This window comes from Gopherus flavomarginatus, chromosome 4, assembly GCF_025201925.1.
Source record: "Gopherus flavomarginatus isolate rGopFla2 chromosome 4, rGopFla2.mat.asm, whole genome shotgun sequence".
Classification (NCBI taxonomy): Eukaryota; Metazoa; Chordata; order Testudines; family Testudinidae; genus Gopherus; species Gopherus flavomarginatus.
Window position 1 is genome coordinate 151562241 of NC_066620.1, and position 18838 is coordinate 151581078.

Consider the following 18838-nt stretch of genomic DNA (forward strand, 5'->3'; position numbering starts at 1 on the left):
TAAAAAGCAAACCCATGACTAACATTTTCCTCACTCTCAAATTAATGTTGTGCATGATAGGCACAGCTCTGCACTGGGAGAGAGACCCAAAAGGGACAGCAACTCAGAGAGGCACAATACTTCCCCCCACACCCCTGCCTCTGTTGAGAGGGAATGCATCTTCCCTTTGGGTGGACAGCACAATGGAAGGCACTCTGACTCCAGTTTCTCTTACCTTGCATGAGGTGAGGGAAGAGGTGCAGAGGAGGAATGGGTCGTGCACATTTCTTTCCTTAGACAATTAGCAGCTGGCTACATTCTGGCCTATTGTAGGAACATGTCATGTCCTTTTGTGGTAAAAACCATGACAAGGGGTCAAAGAGTCCAGGAATGCTCCTCTCAGGAAAGAAGGAGTGAGGGTTATAGAGGAGGCATGAGATTTGATCCAATGCCCTTTGAAGTCAATGGAATGACTTTTATTGAACTCACTGGAGTTACTCAGTTTGTACAAATGTAATTTTGAGTACAATTTGACTCCTGGTTAGTGGGATTCCTAGGGATGAAGGGCTCTGTCTAATGAAAAATAGCATGAATTCTTTGCCTAATTTACAGGAAAAACTCTATGTATGCAATATTAATCAGCAATGACACATTATTTTCAGTTAAACAGTTTGTCCTTACTAATCCAGTATTATTGTTACACACATGTTCAATCATAGGACACACATGCTTGTAAAGCTGATTTATTGTCTAACTAAGAATGAAAATCATCCTCCCCCAGTACCACCCACCATCTGCAGGGACTAAAGTCCCTTAAAAAAGTCCCTTGTGTAATTAAATGTCAGACTCATTGGTATACGGTCAAAAACAGGACTGCCAGCTGGTCAAAAGGAGCAAAAGGCAAACAGGTTTTAGTTTATATGCTACAGTACTCTGTTTGTTTTCATTAAACACTCTTACTGGTTTTAAACATCTGCATTTGTTAACTTGTTTAGTTCTTTCATACGTAAAGAGTACAAACAATGCCATATGTGCTCACTGCTGGTATTTCTGCTCTTCATGCTGACATTTACCTAAATGGCTAGGTTTACATTTGCCAACGCAGTGGATCTGAATCACTATGAAATTTGAAATATTCAAGGTATTACACTAACAAATAAAAGCGGAAAAGTGAACAGGACGCATGAATGGCCGAGGAGAATCTTTACTAAATCTTGTGTAACACAATGTAACAGCAACCAGATGTGATGTTAGTCAGCTGAAGCTAATTTTCTACATTTAGGTATATGTCACTAGATGAGACGCAGAATCCCACTGCTCTCTCTCTTACAGGGGTGGCTCTATGTATTTTGCATGAAGCACAGCAGTCAGGCAGCCTTCGGCGGGGCACTGCCCTCACGATGACTGGCAGGCCACCCGCTGCAGCTTGCCGCCCCAGGCATGTGCCTGGTGCGCTGGTGCCTGGAGCCGTCCCTGCTCTCTTATACTTAGATTTTTTTCGTTTGTTTGTTACTGGAGTTAGAAGAAGCATGTGTAACAGTGTCCTATTATTTAGAACCTCAGCACTGCATGTACAATAATATGATAGCAGTATGTACAAGTACACAGTAGTTACTGTGAACCTGCTTGTCCTAACTCTAGTAACCACAAAAAAATAGAAGCAACAAGTTCTTAGTTTGCATCTACAAAGCAAATGGGGGAAATGCAATCTAGATTAAATTACTATAAGGCAGGTGCACAACTGGTTGAAAGACCATACTGAAGAAGTAGCTGTCAGTGCTTTCCTGTCAGGCCACAGGTCATATTTAGAGGGCTCCTGCAGGGGGTTATCCTGGATCTGGTACTAGTCAATATTTGCATTAATGACTTTGATAATAGAGTGAAGGGCATGCTTATAAAATTTGCCGTTGACACCAAACTGGGAGGGGTTACAAGCACTTTGGAGGACAGGATTAGAAGCCAAAATCACCTGGACAAACTGGAGAATTGGTCTTCAATCAACAGGCTGAAATTCAATAAAGACAAGTGCAAATACTAAACTTAGGAAGAAAAAAATCAAATGCAGACCTATAAAATGGGGCATAACTGACTAGGTGGCAGTACTGGTAAAAAGGATCTCCGGGTTATAGTGGATCACATATTGAATATGAGTCCACAGATAGATGCAGTTGTGAAAAAGGCGAATATCATTCTGCAGTGTGTAAACAGGAGTATCCTATGTAAGACATGGAAGGTAATTGGTCCCATTCCACTTGGCAGTGGTGAGGCATCAGCTGGAGTACTGTGTCCAATACTGGGTGTCATATTTTAAGAAATATGTGTATAAATTGGAGAAAGTTCAGAGGAGAGGAATACAAATGGTAAAAGATTTAGATAACCTCACCTACAAGAACAGGTTAAAAAAAATGGGGCTGTTTAGTGTTGAGAAAAGACAACTGAGGGGGTACTTGATAACAGTCTTCAAATATGTTAATAACTGTTATAAAAAGGATCAATTGTTCTTCATGTCCACTGAAGGTAGGACAAGAAGTAATGGTCTTGAATCTGAAGCAAACAGGTTTAGGTCAGATAACAAGAAAGATTTTCCTACTATAAGGACAGTTAAGTACTCAAATAGGTTTTCAAGGGAAGTGAGACAGTCTCCCTTGATGGGATTTCTATAACGTGTTCTTAGTAAACACTTGTCATTATATTTTAGCAGCACTTTTTCCTAATTTCAGTGCTCATTATTTTTGCTAATGAAGTACCATAAATGTGTTAGAGGCTGATTCACAAAACAGCTGTATTAGCATTTGTCCTGCAACTTGTGCAGTCATTTACACTAGTGTTGAATGAGTGCACAATACTACAACATCAGAATGCCCTTTGTGCTGGTGTAAATGACTCTAGAAGGCAGAAAGCAAGGCTGAATTGGGCCCACAGTTGCTTTCCTGGGAAAATTAGAGCCAGATTCTGGCTGTGCTTGTGTTAAATGCACAGTAAGTGTGTGTGTGTGTGTTGAGGAAGAAGTACTGGACACAGACACAATCCTGTGTCCCTGGACACTGGGTTTAGGGAATGTTATTGATGCCAATTGTCCTAAACATCTCAAAGGAGATGGGCTGGGACAGAGGGTGAAGCCTGGTCTTGGCCCTGTTGGCACCTGCTAGAGGCTAGAGTCCAGTGCTGAGAGGATCACACATTATACCTTTTCAAAGGGTATAGTAAATAACACCTCAAAGCCACTCCTGGAAGCATTCTACCTGCCTCTGTCCCTCCCGAAACTCCTCAACATTATCAACCTCCCACAGAATGCTATTCTTGCCACCATGGATGTCTCCTTCCTATAAACCAACAACCCTCACCATGACTGCATCACTGTCTGTCTCAGCTATCTACAAGACAATGGACAACACTCAAATATCCACCCAAAGTATATCGCTAAACTCATCCATTTCATCTTCACCCATAATAATTCTACATTCAACAACAAACTCTTTGTCCAAACCATGAAAATAGCCTTGGGTACTGGGCTGGCTCCTCAATATGCCAACCTCTTCATGACCCATCTTGAGGAAGAATTTCTGGACCAAACTAATGATGCTCCTAAGATACATTAATGATATCAAGTATCAGAGGGGTAGTCGTGTTAGTCTGGATCTGTAAAAGCAGCAAAGAGTCCTATGGCACCTTATAGACTAACAGACATATTGGAGTATGAGCTTTCATGGGTGAATACATGCATCCAACAAAGTGGGTATTCTCCCACGAAAGCTCATCCTACAATACGTCTGTTAGTCTATAAGGTGCCACAGGACTCTTTGCTGCTATTAATGATATCTTCATCCTCTGGATGGATGACTTAAACTCCCTCATAGATTTCCATCACAATTTCAGCCACCACCATCCATCCATCAGATTCTCTCTAGAACTCTCCCACACCAACATCAAGTTCCTGGACACCGTGATCAGCTTTGATAATGAAATCCTACAGACAACTATATACAAGAAACCCATGGATCACGAAATGTACCTCTACAGATCCAGTAACCACACCAAGAAATCTGATATCTACAGCTAGGCCTTCAGATACCACAGAATATGCTCTGAGGAGAAAGTCCAAGATACACACCGTAACACACTTAAAATTGCCTTCACCAAAAAAGGACTCTGTCAGAGAAAAGATCTCATCATGGAACAGGCCACTCAAATATCCCAAGAGAACCTGTTTCAATACAGAAAAAAAACCTCTGACTGCACACCTCTAGTTGTCACCTACTACCCCACTCTGGAACCTATACAGGGTAGCATTAAACAATTGCAACCCATACTCAGTGGGGACCACATATGGAAATATTTATTTCCTGAACCCTCTCTTCTGGCCTTCAAACAACTCCCCACCTTTACCAAACTCATCATTAGAAGCAACCTCCTCACAGACCAGGACATGATAACTCAAAGCAGCACCAGATCCTGCCATAATAACAGATGCAAAACCTGTAGACAGACATAGCTCCACTGCTACAATTATCAATACCTCCCCACAACACACCTTGCCTATGCATGCCTGTCATAAAGTGTGGTGTACTTCGTCCAGTACACTGAATGCCCCAATAACAACTGTCTGGCTTCACACATATAATCACTATGCTCTCGAATGAATTCACACAGAAAAATAATAAAAGACAAAAAAAACACCACATCATCTGTGAGTGAACACTTTTGACAAAACAATCACTCCATTAGACCTCTCAATCCTCATCCTCAAGGGAAAAAACCTTCAAAAGATTAACCTGGGAGGTTAAATTTATGTTTGCTAGTATGTGTCTGTACTACAAAATTAAATTGATGTAAAACCACCACAGTAAGTAAAATGGTGTTTCATGTCCACACTATGCTCCTTCTGCCTGTGCATCCTCACCAGGAGTGATTCTATTAACCTAATTGTGTGGGAGACTGACAACTGGAGCTCCCCTGCCAGGGGCTGACAGCCTGAGATGTCAGCCCTGCATGAGGCTCACAGCTGGAGCCCTCCTGCCCTAGGGCTGACAGCCAACAGGCAATGTAAGTAATGCAGTGTCTGCATGGATGCTGCATCACTCTAACTACATTGACTAAAATCCTCCACCTCTTACGGAAGTGGAGTTAAGTCAGTGTAGTGAGTGTGTTACATCGGTTGAAGCTACATTACAGTGTAGACACTTACAGAATCAGGTTGACATAAGTTGCCTTATGTTGACCTAACTCTGTAGTGTAGACCAGGCGCTAGACACTAAAAATCATGGTCTTAATAAAGACACTGGATTTATGTCTTATTACAATAATCTGTAACTTCCTAGCTTCTCTTTTTTGTCCTATGACTGTAGGGGTGTTAATGGGCTATTTCACCTTGAATGGCCCCTTAGAATACGTGTTAACTACTTATGCTAAAAAATCTGTTCCACCTGGTATTTAACTTTGACACTCTGAGACCTGATCTACACTACAGAGTTAGGCTGACATAAGGCAGCTTACGTCAAGCTAACTCTGTAAGCATCTACACTAAAATGTCGCTCCACTGTTGTAAGTTACCAACTAAACCTACTTAATAACTCCACCTCCATGAGAGGCATAGCACTTTAGTCAATGTAATTAGGGTGATGCAGTGTCAGTGTAGACACTGCATTGCTTACATCGCCTGTTGCTGCCTTTCAGAAGCCATCCCACAATGTCCCACACTGAACTATGGGCAAGTCTACACTACAAAATTATGTCGACCTAAGTTATATCAACATACAGCCATAGCAGTAATTAAATTGCTTTTGTGTGTCCACATTATGCTCTTTGTGTTAGTGGTGCACATCCTCACCAGGAACGCTTGCACCAGTTTAACTGTCTGTGTGGGGCATTATGGGATGGCTTCTAAAAGGCAGCAAGAGTCGATGTAAGCAACACAGTGCCTACACGGATGCAGTTAATCAGTGCAGCGGCAACCTTAGGGTATGTCTACACTACAAAATTATGTTAATCTAAGTGCCTTTCCCAGACCTGAAGAAGAGCTCTATGTAGCTCAAAAGCTTGTCTCTTTCATCAACAGAAGTTGGTCCAATAAAAGATACTACCTCACCCACTTTGTCACTGCTCCAGAAACCTCCTTCCAGCTTCTGACCTCTCTCATCAGACTGTCTCTGCCAACTGCTGCTGGAACAGTATACCTTGACATCCCACTTAGAGTGTGTGTGATTTTAAAAGCCACAGTACCGGAGCAGCACTTAGTCTGTACCTTCTAATAAGCTTCAAGACTGTAATACATTCCATTAAAATGTGGCAATAGACATCTGAAAACTTATAAATACAGTGCATATAGTCTGGCCCCAACCTTGAAGCCCTTAACTCAGTCCTTATTCGGGCAACCCTCTGCTAAATAAAGCCTGAATGATGATGTTAGGATGGATACCTCATAGCAGTGCACATACAGTAATGCAATATCTTGTTGAAATATACCTATAATATATTGAGTTTTGGCTTGGTACACTTCCCCTAGGAGGAGCTAATAGGGATAAACTGTACCGCTCAGTTCATAGAAAGGTCGCCAAACAGACCACTTGCACCTTCTTCTGTCCCCCTGCCTGCAGCACCCATGTTGCACCACCCTCTACATTAACTTGAACTTTCTTCTGACTCTTCAGCAAGTGACCAGCACCAACTTAAACTCATGGGCACGTTGGCAAGTAGGTGAAGGTCAGTCTAAGTGAATGCAAGGGCCAGGTTGTTAAAGGTCTTTAGACATTTAGAGATGTAGAGAGATGCCTAGGCACTTTTGAAAATCCCACTAGTTGTCTACCTGCGTTGTTAGGTGTTTAAATACCTTTAAAAATCTGGACCCAAGGCTCTTCAGAGCAGGGATTGTCTTCCTATGTGTTTGTGCACACAGTGTAATAGTGGGCAGGAGCCTAATGGGGCCTTTGGCTACTTCTGCAAAACAATGACATATGGAGTTTAATTTACACAGCCTTACACATAGCACCTGAATTTGGCCCATTGTCTGTGTTAAGAAATACAGAAAAAAGGTATTTTTATCTGATTATATTCTAAGCTAGATATCATGAAACTGGCAATATCCAGTCAGTCACCATTTAACTTTCCAAAGACTGTTTCTCTGTGTGTGTGTGTGTGTGTGTGTGTGTGTGTGTGTGTGTGTGTGTGTGTGTGTGTGTGTGTGTGTGTGTGTACATCACACGTGTGATGTATATTCATGGACCTGAGTCTCATTGTAAATGTTATATACTCACAGTTTAAGACCTTTTACGTGGCCAGAGCAGTATGAAGGGATCTGAGTGTAAATGAGCATCTGGCGCATGAGATTTTCAAACCACATCACACATTAGGGGCATAAGCAGCAATAGCTTCTCATTGTAAATTGTACCTGCTATTGTAATTTATCTATTGGGATCAAACATTCGTTGGCAGCACTTTCCGCAAGATCCGGTTGCAGCATCTATATCAGCATCAAGCAAAATCAAACATGGCTTGTGAACAGAGGTTTAGTGATAGATAAATCATTTGGAGAGCTCTAGAGAAACAACTCTTCACACACACCAGTGTTATGGTACGTTTCTTTATTTCTCTTCCAGCTTTTTTTAAAATTTGATTCACAGTGTTCTAGTGACATGTGTTTTTCCTTATTCAGTCATTTGGAATACAGGTGTACAACTGTGTTTTTGATGGAGTGTTGCTATTCTGGAGTACTCCATCCAAAACACAATCCCACACATGTAATGCAAACCGCTGAAGATGAGTCAGACGTCTTCTCATTGCCGTGATAATTAGACATCTTTTCATACAAAGTTGCATTGTCTTTATTATTAGTTGCAGAGGCAGAATTTAAGCAATATTCCTGAACCTTATGAGGCCTCAGTGTTGTTTTTTTCCCCCTGAACTTTAAGGAAGTTGTGATTAAAAAAATCCAAGCACTATATGAACTCTAACTATGCCAAATCAAATTTTGTTAGGTTGCAAAGTACCCTTAGTGCTTAAGTAATTTTACTACACATTAAAAACACTATAGATACAGATATATTCCAAAGCAGTAGTTAAATAATCTATTAAGAAAATATAACAGCTAAAAGAGAGAGATCATCATGCTTAAGGTATTCATTTAACTGCCACTTCCAGTTTTACTAATCCACACTGGCTACACAGCTAAAATTCTTGTTTCTTTGAAAATGTTTCCGTTTATTATCACATAAGGGAAAAAGACCACTTTCCAAAAGCCTGAAACAACAAAGAACTCCACTAGGGTTTAAAGTCTTAATCTAGGTATCATTTTCAAGACACATGCCGAGGGAAAGGCAGACTTCACAGGTCTTAGCATACGCTGTCTGAACCTTGTCTCTGCCAGTGTTTATTTCTTAAACCTTAGGAGCTAAGAGGTGATTAGTAGGAGAGATGGGGAGAGAAAGAGAAGACACAGGAGAGCAGATGTCATACTCTTTTGAGCCCCGGCTTTATAGCCTTGTTTAGTGCTTTAACAGCAGATTTCTTGGTGACATTTTTGGCACTAATGTGGGTGGCAGCCTGACGTCAAATGTTCAGCTGCTGAAAATCTCTAAGTAATGACAGGTCATCTCCCTCCTATGAATTATTGTTAGAAGACTTTTTGACAGACCATATATGAGATCCTTGTACTAATTTCTTATCCTGTGTTTGGTTTGCTTTTGTTTTCCATGCACAAACAGCGCACATGGACTTGGAGGCTGGGTGACCTTTATGGCAGGTTAAGGAAAACAACAAATAGAGAACAAATGTAAGGGCCTGATTCTTGGTGCCAACAAGTTTGCTTTGCCAGCTGGTATTGAGGAATCTCAGTGTGGCATAGAGCTGTCATGTGTAGGGTGACCTTATTTCCCTATGCTGAATACGGATACTTGGTAAAATTACTGATATTCAAGCGAGTTCAATGCCAATCAATCAACAAATATTCAAATTATCATCAAGTTGACTGAGTCCCTGTTAAAAAGAAATACTGTGTAGTTGGATCCTTTTTATTTACCTTCTTATCTTTAAGGCCTTAGGATTCACATGGGGAGGGATCACACACACTCCTGTATACCCCTGTCTCACACAGGTGGGACCAAGTGACCTGGCCTTCCCTGCCCGGCACTCTCTGCCCTCCATGCCTGGCTAGGGCCCTGGAACGGACCCCCCTCTCCTGGTACTTGGCACCACATCTTCCTGAGGTAACACGTGTGTGTGTGCAAGGGGGGTGCACACAGGGTCACATGCTCACTCCCCATATTTCTGCCAGGGTTCACAACAGAATGTGGCCAGCAGCAGCCTTTTGGCACTGTGCGGGAGAGAAGGGATGGGAGCTGCTTCTAGCTGCAGGGGAGGACGGTGGGGAATGGGATTACCTGGCTTGTGTCTTTGCAGAACTCATCTCCTTCCCAGCCCACTGCTCCCATGTCCCTTCCTGCCTGCACAGTGTCAAAAGGCAGCTAATACCTCCAGGCTGCTGCTGATCACCAACATAACCCAGCCACCTCCTGTCCCCCAGCTACAGGGCAGGCAGGAAAGGGTTAAACCCTAAGGATTCATTGTGCACCAGGGCCCAGGGAATTTGACTGCAGGGGCTTCAGGGAACCCAGCCAGAGAGGTGGCTCAGCAGCAGAGAGTGCCTAGAGGGCGGAGCAGCCCCACGCTCCCTGGAGGCAGTACCCAGGGCTGGGGGCGGGGGTGAGTGAAGAGGATGAACAGCCTGGAAATAGTTTTCCTCCTCTTGCAACTCCAGAGCTTAGCTAAGAGGCTTCCCTGTGCCAGTGCTGCATGGGGCTTTGGCACACGCAGGGCTAGGCTATTCCTGCCCAGTGCCCCAGGCAGGAGGGCCTTGGACTTTCCCAGGGCGCTGGCCCAGCCAGAGGCAGTGGGGAAAGGACAGGCTGTTGGTGAGCTCAGTGCTCCAACCAGGCGCGGGTTCTCCGCACAGCGCTGGGAGCAGGACGTGTTCCGCCAGGAGGGATATAGAGGAGCAGGGGGAGGGGGCAACGGAGCAGAGAGAAAACAGCAAGAGGGGAAGCAGGTAAAGGGCCAATGGGTAGGCAGCAGAGGTGACATGTAACCAGCTGCCACCTGCCCACACTCACACTCACCCACCCCCATCATCAGCCACTGGAGCCTCCACTCACTGCTGGTAGGCAGGCAGCTGGCAAACAGAAAGACCCACCAGTACTGATGGGGCAGGGGAGACAGAATATACGGACAATTTTCCCATTTTTAAGAAAAAGCCAGAACACTGGAAGGAGGACTTAAATATGGGACTGTCCCTTTAAAAATGAGACATCTGGTTACACTAGTCATGGATCTGGAAGGGTAGGGGCAGTACAGGTAGCCCTGAGGCTGTTCTAACTTACATCAGATGGTTGAACCAGCCCTTGGCAGCCCTGGGGATCAGGGAACACAGAGCTGACCTACAGCCACCTTTGACTCTCCCAGCTTCCAGTTCTGTACCAAATGCAGTTCTGCTAGACCTGAGGGACTGGGACCTAAATCTTCATGAGAGAGAAGGCAAAGAATGTTACTTAACTGTAACAGCCACCTTCAACTGATTAAAAGCTATTGCTCCCCAACAGAGAAACAGGGAATTTCCCAACATTTACAGGCTGTGTTGCACAAAAACAGACTCATAATTGCTCTCCTGTATTTACATAACTTCACACCTCCAGATTTCCTGCTGTTGCACAAAAACCCCAGTAAGGTGCAGTCAGTTTGGGGAGGCGCAATCCTTCTTCCAGCTTACAGAAGTCTGCTCACTGCACCCATCTAGTCTTTTCCACTAGCTAAGCCTTGCTTAATCCTTACTGTATTTAGACTGGGAATCTACCAACTTGGATCAGCCTGAAGAATTGGGGCATATATTTGTAACGGTTTCATTTTGATTTTGCATTTACAGATTTCTTTCCCTTCTCTACTTCGCAGGCCCAATCCTGTGTCCTTTGTCCAGGAATTCAAGATTGAACCCAATAATACAGTTTAAACATACACACATGCATGTGTGCACACACACACAGCAGATGAAGTTATAGTGAAATTATGAGGCAAAAGATTGAATGAAAAAAGTAATCAGAATTTTCTGCTCAAGTTCTTTCACACTGATGACTGCTTTCATCTTAAAATACCAGAGAAATAACAATAACAAAACATTTTGTTCACAGAGATACTATTTATAACAGACATGAAAGGAGGAAAACTGCAGAATAGATTATTGGTAAGAAGTTAAGTCAGGCTCCTGGCATATAAACTGATATCTTTTCCAAAAACTTCTTGTAAAAATCTAGCATAGCATATGGCAAAGCAAATAATACATTAGCAAGGTGACTACCTTAAATCCCCAAAATTATTCTATCCAATTGTAACTCTACACAGTGAAATTAACAAAAAATCAGTTTTGTAGCTGCAGCAGGCTTTTTTTCCAGAAATCTGGGGTGAAATCCTGGCCCCACTGAAGTCAATAGCAAAGCTGCCATTGGCTCCAGTCATGCCAAGATTTCAAACCTGAACTCTGATGCTCAGATTCCCCTTCCTCTACACCAAACTGTAGTACAAATGACACTATATTCATTAAAAGTCACTGGTTAGGCACAAGAGACTATTTCCTGAAGGGTGCTAAACATCCTCAACTCCCATTGGCTTCAATTACAATGATAAATATCCTACAAAGAATTATAAAAAGAATAAAAGCATGAACTTCATCGCTTAGAGCATCTATAGATGGCATCTGAGGCCTTTCAAGCCCACTTTGTCCAGCAGCCAGTTACCACCATTGTATTTGTGTGAGGGCATAGCCCTTAACCCTTGGGACACATATGTGAATCCATGGTTAGGGCACGACAATTGGAACAAATTAAATACAGTATAATGTTAACAGGTGCAAATACACATTATTTTATGTACATCTGTATGCACCTGTCATAACCTTAGTCCCAGATTTGGACCTTAGCGTCCAAAATATGGGGGTTAGCATGAAAACCTCCAAGCTTAGTTACCAGCTTGGACCTGGTACTTGCTGCCACCACCCAAAAAATTAGAGTGTTTTGGGGCACTCTGGTCCCTCTGAAAAACCTTCCCTGGGGACCCCAAGACCCAAATCCCTTGAGTCTCACAACAAAGGGAAATAATCCTTTTTCCCTTCCCCCCTCCAGGTGCTCCTGGAGAGATACACAGACACAAGCTCTGTGAAACTACACAGAGTGACTCCCCCTCTCCGTTCCCAATCCTGGAAACCAAAAGCACTTTCCTATTCCCCCAGAGGGAATGCAAAATCAGGCTAGCAAATCCAACACACAGATCTCCCCTGATTTCTTCCTCCCACCAATTCCCTGGTGAGTACAGACTCAATTTCCCTGAAGTAAAGAAAAAACTCCAACAGGTCTTAAAAGAAAGCTTTATATAAAAAGAAAGAAAAATACATACAAATGGTCTCTCTGTATTAAGATGATACAATACAGGGTCAATTGCTTAAAAGAAATATTGAATAAACAGCCTTATTCAAAAAGAATACAAATCAAAGCACTCCAGCACTTATATTCATGCAAATACCAAAGAAAAGAAACCATATAACTTACTATCTGATCTCTTTGTCCTTACACTTAGAAACAGAAGACTAGAAAGTAGAAACTACTTCTCCAAAGCTCAGAGAAAGCAGGCAGACAGACAAAAGACTCAGACACAAACTTCCCTCCCCCCAGAGTTGAAAAAATCCGGTTTTCTGATTGGTCCTCTGGTCAGGTGCTTCAGGTGAAAGAGACATTAACCCTTAGCTATCTGTTTATGACACGCCCCCCAAATTGCAGACAGTGGGGAAGCTCACTGGCGGCGATTTCCTTCTAGAACTTGAAAATAAACAGATTAATACAACACATGCACCTTTACATATACTACTAAGTATATAACTAACAGACTTCTACATTTTAAGAACACTTTTTAACTACTGAATTCTGGGAAACTCTGACGGGAGAGTGCATCAGCAACTTTATTAGAAGCTCCTGTGATGTGTTGAATTTCAAAATCAAAATCTTGGAGAGCTAAACTCCAACGAAGAAGTTTCTTGTTGTTCCCCTTGGCAGTATGAAGCCACTTTAGTGCAGCATGGTCAGTTTGTAGTTGGAACCGCCGTCCCCAAACATATGGGCGTAGCTTTTCCAGGGCGTACACAATGGCATAGCATTCCTTTTCACTGACTGACCAGTGACTTTCCCTCTCAGACAGTTTCTTGCTGAGAAACACGACAGGATGGAAGTTGTGATCTGTTGCTTCCTGCATGACCACTGCTCCTATACCACGCTCAGATGCATCCGTGGTTACTAGGAATGGCTTGTCAAAGTCCGGGGCCCTGAGCACAGGGTCAGACATGAGCATCTTCCATCTGATGGGTCACTGGGCCGAGGTGAGTTACTGGAGACTGGTGAGGTGGAAGGGTAGGGTGTCTGTGGCTTTACTTGGGTTGTATGTGGGGTCTTTGGCTGTCCTCGGTTGTAGGGTTTATGGTCTGTGTGCCCCCTGGGGTAATCGTTCCCCTTGACAGTAGCTTTCTTGCTTTCTGCCAGTTCCATCCATTTGGCTCCAATCTCCCCCGCCTCAGCGATATCTTTGGGTTTTCCATCTTGTATGTACCGTGTGATGTCTTCAGGAACACCATCCAAGAACTGCTCCATTTGTATGAGGAGGTGCAGTTCTTCCAAGGTTTGAACGTTGTTTCCTGTTATCCAGGCCTCATAGTTTTTTGCAATGTAGTAGGCGTGTTTGGGAAATGCCACCTCTGGTTTCCACTTTTGGGTTCTGAAGCGCCGACGGGCATGATCTGGGGTTATCCCCATTCTGTATCTGGCCTTGGTTTGAAAAAGTTTATAGTCATTCATTTGCTGCTTAGGCATTTCAGCTGCCACCTCTGCTAAAGGTCCACTGAGCTGTGACCTTAACTCTACCATGTACTGGTCTTCAGGGATGTTGTACCCAAGACAGGCTCTTTCAAAATTTTCCAAGAAGGCCTCGGTGTCATCACCTGCCTTGTAGGTGGGAAATTTCCTGTGCTGTGGAGCAATAATTGGCGCCGGGTTGTTAGGGTTGGCTGGCACATGTAGCCCAGCTTTTCCCAAGTCCAGTTCATGTTTTCTCTGTTTTTCCTTCTCTTCATTCTCTTTTTGTTGTTTTTCCATTTCTCGGCGGTGGGCCAACTCTTCTTCTGCTTGTTTCCTTCGGTAGGCCACCTCTTCTTCTTCTAGTTTTCTTTTGTGTGCTGCCTCTTTGGCTGCCTGTTCTCTTTGGTAGGCTGCCTGTTCTCTTTGGTAGGCTGCCTCTCTGATCTGTTCTTCTCTTTCTTTCATCTCCATCTCTTTTTGTTTTATTTCCAGTTGTCGCCTGTGTTCAGCTTCTCTGAATTGCTCTTCGGCCTCAATTTTTGCCTTAGAAGTCATGGTTCCTGTTTTCTTGTGTTGGGGTGCCCTCCGGTGTTTATCTTCTGAACTGCAGGTTCTCTGTTGCCTCCTGAAGTCTGCCTAGCAACAGTGCCTTTAGCTAATCTTCAATGTTAAGTAAACCTGAAAAACCACTTTATTTGCATGCATATAGTGCTGGTACTTGCCTCCTAATGGGAGGGCTATTGCATGACAAAAGACCCTTAACAGTCTGGTAATGGCTTCTTGCTTAACATGCAAGCCACAAACTGCCAGAGAGAGCAGAAAAAAAAATTTCTCTCTGGTTCCCTTTTAAAACCAAACTGTTTCTCTCTGCTAAAAAGCCCTTAGCAGAGAAGAGAAAAATATAATATTCCTACTGGCTTCTGGATTCTGTCTATATCCCACCACTGCTACACCATGTCATAACCTTAGTCCCAGATTTGGACCTTAGCGTCCAAAATATGGGGGTTAGCATGAAAACCTCCAAGCTTAGTTACCAGCTTGGACCTGGTACTTGCTGCCACCACCCAAAAAATTAGAGTGTTTTGGGGCACTCTGGTCCCTCTGAAAAACCTTCCCTGGGGACCCCAAGACCCAAATCCCTTGAGTCTCACAACAAAGGGAAATAATCCTTTTTCCCTTCCCCCCTCCAGGTGCTCCTGGAGAGATACACAGACACAAGCTCTGTGAAACTACACAGAGTGACTCCCCCTCTCCGTTCCCAATCCTGGAAACCAAAAGCACTTTCCTATTCCCCCAGAGGGAATGCAAAATCAGGCTAGCAAATCCAACACACAGATCTCCCCTGATTTCTTCCTCCCACCAATTCCCTGGTGAGTACAGACTCAATTTCCCTGAAGTAAAGAAAAAACTCCAACAGGTCTTAAAAGAAAGCTTTATATAAAAAGAAAGAAAAATACATACAAATGGTCTCTCTGTATTAAGATGATACAATACAGGGTCAATTGCTTAAAAGAAATATTGAATAAACAGCCTTATTCAAAAAGAATACAAATCAAAGCACTCCAGCACTTATATTCATGCAAATACCAAAGAAAAGAAACCATATAACTTAACTATCTGATCTCTTTGTCCTTACACTTAGAAACAGAAGACTAGAAAGTAGAAACTACTTCTCCAAAGCTCAGAGAAAGCAGGCAGACAGACAAAAGACTCAGACACAAACTTCCCTCCCCCCAGAGTTGAAAAAATCCGGTTTTCTGATTGGTCCTCTGGTCAGGTGCTTCAGGTGAAAGAGACATTAACCCTTAGCTATCTGTTTATGACAGCACCATCATTCTTTATATCTATTCCAAGGAAGACATACCTGGAATTAAGGGAGAGGCACCACAATGAGCAGGTATAGCAATGGTTTGACTGAATACTTACAAAACACCATGATAGTGGGTTGTGGTCCTTAAACTGTGCTGGAAAGTCTTAGCTGCAGTTTTTAAACATGAAATGGTTCAGCCCTCTCATGGAGACAAATCGCAACACTGTGGATGTGTTAAACTTGCTTTGAAAACATTTTTACTAGATATAAGGCTAGGATGGACAGGTCCTTCATGTCTCCTCACTTTGATGGAGCTTGCGACCTAAAAGAACTATTTGGAAAAGAAATGAAAAGAAAAGAGAATTTGTTGGCCAGATGGGTATTCCAAGTTCTCCCAGTTTTAATACCAGCTCATCTTTTTTAAATCAAACCCTGAAGACCTCCTAGTTGTACTAAACATAACATCTTGTGTGTTATTCAACAAGTGGAATTAAAATATGACAAAATGTTATCCTTGGTAACATTTTGTAGGGGAAAACTACTGGGTAATCCTGAAGTAACGTGATTTTTAAATGAGAGATTCTATAATTATAATGTGATTTGGACATAATCTGGATTTTTTTATTCTGTTCCTGAAACAGTAAGTGCACTGGCCTTTCTAATGTCAAGCAACTAAGTTACTGAGGCAGTGATAGCTACAGAAAAACAATGTTCCCCTCAATAAGCTTTTTAAGATAAACACACATTCATGTGCTGTTTATTGTACTTTAAAAATACAAAAAAATAGTTGAGTGCAAAGAAAATTCTTCAAACTGCATTTGGAGAGTGACCTAAGATGTGGGAAAGTTGTCTATTGCTTATGTTATTTTTTTCACCCACTTTTGAGTGCTTTGAGGCTACATTTCCCCTGAGTTCTGACAGATATTGCCACCCACCTTAGTTCTTCCTGCCTCTGCCCTTATAGAACCTCTTTGTTGTTTTATCTAATCAGATTCAGAGGCCCTGCTATAGTTGGCTCTTTCAGACTGTTCAAAGCGGTTATATTTCTTATTTCCCAGGCTTCAGAAGAACTAAAAATAACCAAGTGAAAATTTGAAATGCAAACCAAGTATTTCTGCCAGCGTTGGGAGATGTCAGGATTAACAAAAGATTGTATAGCTCTGACTAATTTTGGTATTAACATATTTAATTTTTACTCATTATTACTTGTGATCCTTCTGCTCTATGTGGTTAATATCTTTTCTAATTCATATACATGCATTCACATACACAAAAACATTTACCGCAATACTTTTCTCTGACGTTCTTCATACAAAGGAGAAAATGATTTATAGCTGAGGCTCATGGTAAGAAGGAAACTTTAAAAAATGTGTAACTGAGGAATCATCTTGGACAATGAGACTCTATGGTCCCAGTCCTCTGGACTGCACTGATTCCGCCTGCAAGTTGCTGAGCATTCTAACGGAGAAACAAGTAGCTGCAAGGTGAGGTGATACAAGTGAGATGATGAGCCAGATCCACGTTAGCCTTTCCTGACTCCAAAGGGACTACTCCAGAGAGGAAACCAGGATTTGGCCAAGGTTTGTCAAAGCTGAGAGCTCTTAACAGAGAGATCTTGCTCCACTAAGTGGAGTTACCAGTAGACCAAGCCTGTAAGCATGACAGCCTGAACCTAGTGAACAATGAGCCAATGGAGGTTCAGAGTACTCAGCACCTTGTAGGATTGGCTCCTAAAGTTGTAGCTCAGTCCATGGGACATTAGTATGAGTCACAGTCTAGACCAGTTATTTTAAGCCCTCAGCATAATCTTAAATACCATGCAGAATTTAATTATTAACTAGGGCAGTGATTGAACAAGGGAGAAAGGAGGTAGTGAGGGGATGAGAGAGATGCTAAATTCAATGGAGCTACAAAATTTATACTACCAAAGAATTTGGCCTTTGGTGTTTGGAAGGTTTTGAAGATTCTGGCTTATCATTTATTATTTGTAGATCACTATACGGTCTACAGTGAAACAAAAATGAGAACTTTTTCTAAAATGTGTCACTGCATTTTTAAGCTGAAAACAAGATCTAGTTTTAAGATGCCACAAAGAAAATATTGCTATTTAAATGTTAGATGATTTTTCTCATCTTATAAAATTTCTTCCATACAGCTACAGCAAATTTTGTTTTCTATACAACTTGGACTTGTATGGCAAGCTCTTTCTTTTTCTGATGCTTACACTACGGTATTTTTGCTGCATAGTCATGTAAGGAAGTGTTATTACAGTGGGCATGAACAGAGAATAAATTTAAAAGAAGTTCTTAATTCAGCACTGTTTGTATACTTTTCATCCAGTATGAAATTGCTAACCTTTAAAAAAAACGCAACTAAGAATACAGCTAAATATTTATTATCATAATCTCCTATTTCACATATTTGCAAGTTCAGTACTGAAATACTATCTAATCCGATGCCTCGGCCAAAGTAGATGCAGCAGACTCTTTTTTCTTTGAACTTTTTTCCATACAAAATTAGAAGTATGGCTATTTTATACTTTTTATTGTATATTCAATAGTTTGATACTGTTATTATAATATATGAAGCCATACACTTAAGCTATCTTGAGAAAAAGTATGTATAAAAAAGAAACCATCACTGAATTACATGGGTGAAATCCTGGCTTTGATGAAATCAACGGGAGCTTTGCCATTGCCATCGGTGGGGCCAGAATTTCATCCTATTAATTGGTACTCACTCCTGCCAAGGTGTATATCACAGTGGATAGAGAGAAACTCTATTTTCTTAGAACCCTCAGGCATATTTTCTTGGCAGTAGCTCATCTTCGTGGCTACCCCTGCTCTCTGTTTTTGTTAAATAGTGCAGTTACGTGCCCTTGACAATGTGGCGGCAACTGGTTGCTGTTAGAAGGAAATGAAAATCCTTTAAATGGTGAGTGTGCACATCATTAGTATTCACGCCATTTAAACATCTAAGCCAGAGCATATCTTTTCTCTCATCTCCATCATCATGTGTGCTCATTTCCATAGGGGCTCAGAGGTTTCCATAGTGCTGAGCCCAATGGACATTTCTCCACAATATGTGGGAGCCTCTCTGAACAGATATTAAGCAAACAGAGAAGTTAACATCATTGCTTCAGCTTGCAACACTGCTAAGCAGCCTATAGCACTGTAAG